Genomic DNA, 10,226 nt, shown 5'->3' with positions numbered 1-10,226 from the left:
AAATAAAAAGAAAATAATAAAATCACATTCATTAGTCAGCTCTCTTGGCTGGATCTGCAATAAGAATGTAATAAACTTTCCATATGTCTCTGATAAACTAGACAGCTTAAGTTATGAGCAGAAAAAGGCATCAATTTTTAAAATGTCAAAATTTGCCATGAGACTTGGGCCAAGCACTTGTTCCTAACGAGATGGTGGAAAGAGTCAGATCCAAGTTTAGAGACAAAAGAGCTGGAGGAGGCCATGCCAGCTCAGTGCTCGTGGCTCCTCTTAAAGCCCTTGTTTTCCCCAGAAACCAGCTCCTTCCCCTGGTGCTGTCAGCTGGCTCTCCCTGCTCCCAAAGCAGGATGTGTCCCCATCTCAGCACAGATGGGAGGCTCTGCTGCCCTGCCAGGACATCCCTCGCAGCTCTGGCACGGAGGGGGCTCCAGCACAGGCACCCTCTGCTGCGAGCAGGGCATTGATGAAGAAACTTTGCATGCCCAGCGTGGGACTGTACATTTTGCCCTCCAGGGATTTGGTGCATTTACACCGACCCCCGTCCCACCGCAGGAAGCAGTGAGACAACGACCTTTCATGGCCAGGGGCATCACCCTGAGCTCAGCTTAGAACCCAGCAGCGTGCACCAAACCAGTTGCAAAAGGCTCTGGAGAAGTTCTGATGCCCCTGGCTATGACCCAAACCCACTCTGCTGGTCACACACAGAGGTTCCCTGCCACATTCCTGATGCTGAGCTCTCTGAGGGATGGGGGCAAACCTTCATTGTCTGACCCCAGCACGGGTGGCAGCACAGGGCACGCAGAGTGGGACCTGTGGGGTTTTTTCCCAGCCAGCCCAGGGTACAGAGGCTGCTCCCCAGCCCCACTCAAGCACCAGGGATGACAGCAGGCTGGGGCTGATCTATAAATATTTTGCAAGCTGTCCTGCTCGCAGGTAGGCACAGAGCTGGCCCCCACCCGGGGTGAAGCTGAGCAAACCTCAGAGAGTGATGGTCTTTCAGCACTTTAATTACAAAGCAGTAGGCGAGAACAGCCTGCCTGATGTTCAGCAGGAAATTGAATTGCACCAACACAGCAGACATATTCCTGCACAGCTCCCCGAGCAGCTCTGGGAAAGTTTCCAAATTCCTGCACCATTAACATTTAAGGAATCGTCTCTGAACTCTGGCAGTTAAACAGGGAGAAGAAACAAGACCCTGTAAATGGATTTGTTCGGTGTAGGGCAGTTACTGAGGGGGCTGCTTAAATCAGGGCTTGCTGGCTCACACTGCCAGCACAGGCCTGCCTCAAGGCACTTCATCATTTCAAGATTTCCACCTTTCTGTTACTCTTTGACCACTGTCAGGCCCTGGCAGCATCTTATGGTCATGCCCTGCTGCAGAGTGAAGGTGAGGAGAGACAACCTCAGGTGAGAGCAGCTGCTGCTCGTGCCCACCCCGAGGCCACAGTGATGGGTGAGCTGGTGGCCACATCCCAAATTCCTGGCTGGGTCAGGCCAGTGGCCAGGTACAACCAGAGCAGTCAGGTATTGTAAATGCAGGGGAACCTGGTGGGAAGAAATGCTGATGTGTGACTCCAGCTCAGAAAGCTGAATGATTTCTTTATTATAACTATGCTAGAATACATTAATATACTATTTACAGGAGATACTAAAACTACAAACATACTTGTTCTAACTACCAAATCTGACTTACACCTCGTGACCCTCTCTGAGAGCCCAGCCACAGGTGGGTTGGATTGGATTGGATTGGATTGGATTGGATTGGATTGGATTGGATTGGGTTGGACTGGATTGGGTTGGGTTGGATTGGGTTGGATTGGGTTGTGTTGGGTTGGATTGGGTTGGATTGGGTTGGGTTGGATTGGATTGGATTGGGTTGGATTGGATTGGATTGGATTGGATTGGATTGGATTGGATTGGGTTGGATTGGATTGGGTTGGATTGGGTTGGGTTGGATTGGGTTGGATTGGGTTGGGTTGGGTTGGGTTGGATTGGATTGGGTTGGATTGGATTGGATTGGGTTGGATTGGATTGGATTGGATTGGATTGGATTGGATTGGATTGGATTGGGTTGGATTGGATTGGGTTGGATTGGGTTGGGTTGGATTGGGTTGGATTGGGTTGGGTTGGATTGGGTTGGATTGGGTTGGGTTGGCCACCAGCCCCAAACAATCCTCACCAGAATCCAACCAAGCAATGACCCCAGGGAAACAATTCTCCAAGCACATTCCACATGGGGAAAACAAGGAGCAGAAACAGAAATTGTTTTCTCTTTCTTCTCTATGAAAAAATCCTGAGAGGGAGAAGAATGTGCCTGCCACGATCAGGGCAGTGCCTGGCGTGGGTGGCACGAGCAGCCCTCACCCCCAGCACATCACAGCTCTGAAATCACTGCCTGCCCCTCCCTGGCTCCCCCTCCCGCTGCACCAGAAGACACCTTGATGCCGTGGGCAGGAAAACAACGCTGTGATTTATCTCCCCACACACAGCAGCCTGACATCTTTATTGGTGCTCGCAGCAGGCACAGCGCTGCACACACGGGCCCGACAGGCAATTGTGCTCCTGCAGCGCCCAGCACAAGGGGCTCGGGGGGCTCGGGCTGCCCTGAGCATCCCCCCCTTGGCATGAATCGTTTCCTGGCTCAGTCACCATCTGGCCGTGCTGCAGGAGCTCGCTGTGCCCCAGCCTGGGCGGGCAGCCACAGGGCAAGGCTTTCCCCTGGTTTTTTCCAGCAGCCACCTCACATCTAAGCTTAGCCTGAGTGCCCCCTCCCTGAGGGTGGGTGGAAGGAGAGAGAAATTGTTCCTTTTCAAACAAGCTGCAGCTCCCTGGCCTCAGAGTTTAACACCAGCCCACAAAATGCAGAGTTCCTTCCCTCCCCTCTTTTATTTAACCTGCCCAATGCTACACAAGTGGAATTATAGTTATAATGATTCGTTGTCCTCAGTCCCAGACAGAGAACCAGTTCTGCCTCCACTACCCTCCTGCAAATGCATGGATTTGGGGTCCTCAACTGAAGAATCTAATTTATTTTTTTTTTTTTCCTAAGCCTGGGTCTATCCTGATGCAAGCTGCTGGGCAGCACAACCCAGCCAGGCTCCAAACTATTCCACCTCTTTTAAGAGAGCGTTTTCCATGGCCCCTGCCCCCTCCTGCAGGCAGCAAACGAGAGAAAACAGTAAAAACCTGACCAAAACGAGTCCCTGTCCTGGCTGAGCTGCCCCCAGCAGGACGCACTGGCCCTGCCCAACTCCTCTGAGGTGGTCACACACATCTGGGAGTCATTGGAGGGGAGCAGTCCCCCAGCTCTGCAGGGAGAGCAGGACCACCCAGAGCTTCAAAAGGCAGGATCTGCACCCAAAAGTCCACGTGCATCCCATCCTTGTCCTGACCCAAGCTGCTGACGGCCCCTCAGTGCCAAATGCAGCACTGGAGGAGTCACAGCACCAATAAACTGAGCAAACTGGTGGACACAGCCTGCTGCCACAGGGCTTGGATCCCTTGAGTAGTGCAAGGAGCCCGTGATTTAAGAGTATGTAATTTTTAAGTTTACATTAAGAGTATATAATGAGTTAAAATCACCTCCAATTAGTTTTTCTGGGACCACCCTGTGTATGAAAGTCTTGCTTCAGCCTAATGACTCTGCCTCTCCTGCAAAAGGCACGGAATCGTGGAGAGCATGTTGGCAGAGGGGACTGTCCCCTCTCAGGTCTCACAGACAGGAGCAGGAGGTACCAGCACTGCCTCAGAAAAACAGATTTGGCATTTGGAGACAGCACAAAGCACTTGTGTTCCCCTGCAGCCCAAATGTTTGCTGGATGTGCAATTCTCTCCACTAACAAATCCAGGCGGAAAAAAAGAAAAAAATCCTGAAAGAGTTTATGCACACCCTCCCGGGACTTGGTTTCAAGTCTAATTGCCACTTACACATATTCAGTTTCAAGTGTTGACCTCACAATTTCTCCCAATGCAAAATGAGGATGGGAGGCAGAGGCTGCTGCTCTCCCCAGCCCCGAGCAGCAGCAATTGCTGGGTCAGGCAGGAATGGTTTTCCCAGCCCTTTTTGGTGCTGTGTCAGGCAGGAATGGTTTTCCCAGCCCTTTTTGGTGCTGTGTCAGGCAGGAATGGTTTTCCCAGCCCTTTTTGGTGCTGTGTCAGGCAGGAATGGTTTTCCCAGCCCTTTTTGGTGCTGTGTCAGGCAGGAATGGTTTTCCCAGCCCTTTTTGGTGCTGTGTCAGGCAGGAATGGTTTTCCCAGCCCTTTTTGGTGCTGTGTCAGGCAGGAATGGTTTTCCCAGCCCTTTTTGGTGCTGTGTCAGGCAGGAATGGTTTTCCCAGCCCTTTTTGGGTGCCAGGGATGGGGCTGAGGCTGCCCCAGCCCCTGCTGAAGGATGTGGATCCACAGGCACTCCCCACACCTGTGAGGAGTTCGTGAGTATTTATGCTCAGCAGTATTTCAATAAATGCATAAAGCCAGTGAGCTGCTCAGCCCTGCACAAGCCCAGAAGGGGACCCCAAAACCCTCAAAGCACTGTGAAGCTGGGCTGGGAGCAGGCTCTGAGGTTAGCCCTGCGTGGCAAAGGAGCCAGCAGCCCTCCCACAGCTGCAGCAGCAAGGCAAGCACAGCCCCAAAACACACCCTGGCCAGGCAGGGCCAGCCCACACAGGGCCCTGCTCACCTTTGGAAGGAAAAATCCCACTTGCTGATGCACAGCCCAGCACTCCTGGATTTCCTGTTATCTATTCCTGCAAGTCAAAACCCCCCTGGTCAATGCAGCTGGCAGGAGAGCCCATCACTCAGCCGCCCTGGCTCTCAGGCACGATGATGCACTGGCATCAATCACCAGGCACAGGAGAAATAAAAGCTCTGGAATATTGTTGTTCCAGGATTGATGCCTTTTGCTGTGAAAACAAACGTCCCAGACTTGCCTCAACATTCATTTTTGATAAATGATTTGACTTCACCTTGACGCTCCTGCAGCAGCAGGAGACCATTATCCTGAGACAATGTTTTATTCCATTGACATTATCTCTTAATTATAATGTGAGGGATATCAGAGAGAGCAGGAGCCCACCAATCCCTCAGGCAGAGCTTCTGTAGTTTCTCCTGTCAGGATATCTGGAGAGGTTTATTACAGCAGTTCAATGATCTGCTCAAGTCCAGCCTGCAAAGGGGGCCCTGCCCCACCTCTGTGGCACAGGAAAGCTGTGCCCCTTCCCACAACCTCCAGAATATCTGGTTTTATCCAGCAGCAAGAGATTGCTGCTCTGGTTTCTTTTCTCTCTCTCTCTTTTTTTTTTTTTTTTTAATTTCCAGAAGCAAAGAGCTTTTCAGAAAGACAGAAAGGTCGCTTGCATATTTTAAACGGAGATTTTAAGCAAGATTCAAAAGGGATTTGGCATTTGCCATACATCACTTAACATTCAGATGCAATTTTTGGAAGGGATCACAAACCTTATGCTTCAGGCATTCTGCCAATTGCTAACTACTGGCAGGAGGCTGACGAGGTGAGTTCTGTGCTCACCTGTGCTATTTTGGGGTTATTTTTACCCCCGGAGCCGTGGGGAGCTCAGCCCATGCCCGGGGGCTGGGCTGTCAGCGAGTTTGATTGGCATTAATTGTTTGAAAGCCTTTGTTTTGCAAAACCCTTTCTCAACGCAGTGAATAAACAAGAAGGCAGGGAACCAAAGCCCTGTCCTGAATCCCTGAACCACAGCGAGCATCTCTGAACCACAGCGAGCATCCCCGCTCCTGTCCGAGAGCCCCGCGGAGCGCACTGCTGCTCTGCAAGGCAACATAAAAAAACAACAACCCAGCAAAGAGCGTTTTTAATATTTCAACCGAGCCAAATTCATTAACTTGCAAGGAAAAAAAAAAATGGGGTTTCTGTCCAGCAGGAAAGGCGTGGCTGCCAGCCCCGGCTGCCACCTGCAGGGCTGGCACCGGGCGGAGGTGCCCGCGCCGCCCAGGAGGGCTGGGCCACCAAAAATTCAGCAGTGACAAGGATCCGGGCGGGAGGATGGGGCTCGTCCCAACATCTTCATTCCCACCCCGCAGCAGGCACCAGCCGGGGCGGTGACAGCGCCGGAATCCCCGAGCAATTAGCGGTGCCCTAATGACGCGGGGCAGGGAGGGCTGACACGCTGCTGGCACCTAGGGACGCCTCAAGTAACCGGGGGCTCTACCGGGGGCAGAGTGACGGGGACAGAGCCCTGTCCCAGCCCCACAGCCATGCCCAGCCCCACAGCAGCAGCTGGAAACCAGAGCGTGAAGCTCTCCGCAGGGAGCGCGTGTTGATTTGTTTCACGATTTCCATTAATTACCAGGTAAATGAGATCCCTGCACGCTCCTTGGGCACCTTGCCTCGTCTGTTTGGGCTCTGACAGCTGCTGGAGCAGTGAGTGTGTTTTCATCACATGATGCCTGGCAGTGCATCCTCTCCTCGCTCTGACCTCCAGAATCATCCCATCTGCTCTGTTCCAGCATCCCCCCCCTTGGAATTTGTTCTCAGCAGCTAAAAATCCATCCCAGTGCAGGCAGGGGGGGGGCTCTGAGCCGCTGAGGCTTCAATTAGCAGGGGAAAGGACCTTGGAGCCTGGAGGTTGGCTGCAGTTTTTGGGCAAATGACACCCAGAGTGCTGAATTTGGGACCTGGCACAGGGCTCACATCAGGCTGAGCTGCTGCACACAAGGAACCGAGCAGATCAATCGCTGGTGCCTTCAGCTGTCCCCCTGAAACCTTTCCTGGAAAGCCAATTAACAGCACCTAGTGCCCGCTCAGCTGCTCTTAATTTGTAATTAAAGTCAGGCCACAGCTGAGCAATAGCAACCTTTGAGGGGAGGCGATGGAAAGAGGGGAATAATCTTTGATTTATGACAAGGGAGAGAGCACAGCCTGGCTGCAAGAGGGACTTGTGGAATCACACGGGTTTGATGATGGCTATCGACCAGCAGGGCTGGGGGGAGGCAGAATTTCTCCTCTGTCCCAGGAAATTCCAGGGATGGAAAGCAAACTGAGTAGGGCAGGAGGTGCAGAAGATGCCACAGGGCAGCCCCAGTTAATGGGGGCTCTCAGGGAGGTTCTGGGGGACACAAGCAGAGGTGAGCTGGGGGCACCCAGACCAAGGCACACACCAAATCCATCCCCAAACTGCACCCCCAGGGAGCTGCCCCTGGAGGGGAGCATCCTGCTCCAGTCCCACACGGAACCACACGTGTGGGGCCAGGCACACTGACCCCAGGCCAGCAAGCTGCAGCTCTGACCTAACAAGGGTGATTTTTCCAGGGCAGGGGGAGGTTTTGGATCACGTGAAGGGCTGGGACATGCTCTCACCCCGCTCACTTACAGCCTGTGACATGCCCCAGTGATTTACAGGCACGAAGAGGGCCTGCAGCCCGCTGGCCTCTCAAGGATTACTTAGCACAGGATGAAGTAGATCAAATGCAAGTGGGTGCATGGTATGTGAACCACTCCAGCCAGCCAGGGCTGCTAAACCCTCTGGTTTCTTTCACAAGGCTTTGAAATGGGGAAATGTAGCTTCAGATAATTTATTTGCTAGGGGCACTGAGGGCAGGGGAGTATTTATGAGCTGAAGAAAATCCACAAGGTATGTCTCCAGGGCTGCACCCGCCAGGACACGGAGTGCTGCTCAGGTGGGGAGGGGGAACGTGATCCCTGCCCTCAGCCCTGGCTGCCAGGGACAGGGGTCACCTCCTCCAGAGCCCCCAAATCATTCCCTGTTCCCATCAGGGCATGGAAATTAACCTTGCAAACACAGCATCATCAGGAGAGGGGGGAAGCACAACCACGAGCTGCCTGGCAGCTCTCTGCAGGCAGGCAGGGACTGCCCCTCTGGGGGCAGAGAAGCTGTTTGGTCACCCTCAGGGGATCCCCCCTGCACCCCTCCAGGATGCTCAGCACATCTGGACCTGGAGCAGCCCTGCCACGAGGGGGTGGGACTGAGTTACCAACACCAACAACTGCTGCTTGCTAAAGCAGATCTCAAAAAAAACCCTAATTAATTACCAATTATTTTAGTCATCACTGAAGGTGGCTTTCCTGCTCCTCGTGGCATCCAGAGCTCTGGAAACACAGTGCTCCCAAGGGAGAGAGCTGAGAGAGAGGCTCAGTGTTGGAACTGGGGACACTTAAGGAGATAAGAGCCACGGGCTGTGAACCTGGAAAACACCAACTTCCAGCCCCGGATGTTCCCATGGATCTGCTCTGCTCCAGTTACTGCAGAAATGGCCCCGAGCCAGAGACTTACTTGGAAAAGCAGAGGAAGTCTGCAGCGAGGGGGAGAGGGTAATTCCTTGAAATGCTGTCTTTGGGGATGGATCTGCAGTTGCTGGAAATTCCTTCCCTGGAAGCTCAGCTGCAAAGCTCAGCTCTCCCCCCTCGATGGCCTCCAGGCCTGGCAGTGCCCTGTGCTCAGCGCCAGGAGTGCTGGGACACTGTGACCCACCACAGTCCCAGCTCCTGGGCACCAGGTGAAGCCTCCTGTCCGTGGCACTGCTCGCTCAGGAGGCAATTTCCTCCAGGAGCTGGTCTGGGAGCCAGAGCAGATGGAGAAGACAGAAAGCAGCTGGGTCACCTAGGGAGATGGGGCTTTTAACAGCGCTACAAAGAGTGTCAGTAAGGCCAGAAATGCAGCTGGATACCCCCAGGAACACGCAGCAGCAGCACCCACAGGGGCAGGCAGTGAGGGTGGGAAGGATCACCAGGCTGGGAACCAGGCAGGCAGCCCTTGGGGTGTTGCCTGATGAAGATTGTCCCCACCCGAGGAGAACCCTGTGGGGCTGGCAAAGCCCCTGCTCTGGAATCAGCTGCTGGGGATGCTCCCTGCTCCTGCAGCACCCACAAAGCAGCTGGAGAAGGGCTGGGCACAGCTCTCAGACCCTCCTCATCCTGCAGGCACCACACACACCCAAAGCAGCATCTTGTCCCATCAGCATCAAATCTGAAGCCAGTTTGTATCTCGGAAAATGAGGAACTTACAAAAGGAGGAAAATAGTAAACTTTTAAAAAGAGAAATGCCTCTAAAATAGCACTGTGTGCCTCTGTCCTGACCCCCAGGAACCACAGGCTGAGGGATCAAACCTCGTTCCTCAAGGGACTGAGAGCACCATTTGGTATCAATTTGCCATCTGACTGCTCCTTTTTAGGAACTGTTTCTCCCAAACACAGGGAGCACGGATGTGAGCCGGCTGCACATCACCACCCTGAGCCCCACAGGCCTGGGTTTCAGTGGGATCTCCCTGCTGCCATGTGGGCACTTCCCCACGTGGGTGGGGAAGGGAAACAGGGGCTCCAGTGGGGTTTGTCCCATGATCAGCCATGAGGAGGTGGCACTAGGGTGACTTGGGAAGCCCACAGCAGCAAGGATGGGCATCCCAAAGGGATGCTCTGTACACGGGGGCTCCTTGGTAAAAACAACAGCCCAAAGCAAGAAGTACAGGGGGGTTTGCTTCCCGTTTTGAAGGGCAGGAGAATTTCTGGCAGCCCTGGGTGGAGGAACTCGTGCACAGACAGGCTCATTCCCAGAAATGGCCCAGCCCTGACTCTGGCGAGCAGCAAGGCAGTAACATTAAGCTCCTGTGCCCTCAAGAGCAGGAGGTGGAAGGACATTCAGTCACACTCCTTCAATGAGGCATTAAGCACCGTAAAGTTTAACCATCCAACACCCCCGAGAGCCCAGGCTTCTCTGCCAAAGCCCAGCTCCTGGCTGGAAGTGGGCAAGGCAGGTGTGGCAGACAACTACAGGCCAGTAACTTTCCAAAAACATTCCTAGGCTTTGGGGTTCCTTCCCATGAAAGTGGGGCCCAAGACAAGACCACCCAGGTCACCCAACAGACCATTTCAGAAAGCTGCAATGCTTTAATCAAACCCTACTTAAGGCCCTCCAGCAATTTTCTTCCAGACAGAGAGGTTCTTTGTGGCCGAACACAAGAGAAACCAGGTACCACGAGTCACTTCACCTCCTCCAGGCAGCTCTTGCCTGGATTTTGGGCCCTGCAGTCCCACACTGCAGGGACATAAAGCTGGGTACCACACAGCTTCCAGGAGGAAAAACACTCCCCCATCACACAGCACCATACCACCCCTGTAACTGCAACAGCTCCACACTGCTCTGTTTCGGGGTTTCTTGGGGTTTTTCTAAGCAAGAAGAGCCTGAGCTCTGCCCCGAGAGACGCATCTGCCCACAAGCACCCCAGCCCCAGCCCCA

Source organism: Vidua chalybeata, chromosome 18 (genome assembly GCF_026979565.1).
Source record: "Vidua chalybeata isolate OUT-0048 chromosome 18, bVidCha1 merged haplotype, whole genome shotgun sequence".
In the NCBI taxonomy this organism is placed as follows: Eukaryota; Metazoa; Chordata; class Aves; order Passeriformes; family Viduidae; genus Vidua; species Vidua chalybeata.
Note: the sequence above shows the minus strand (reverse complement) of the source record.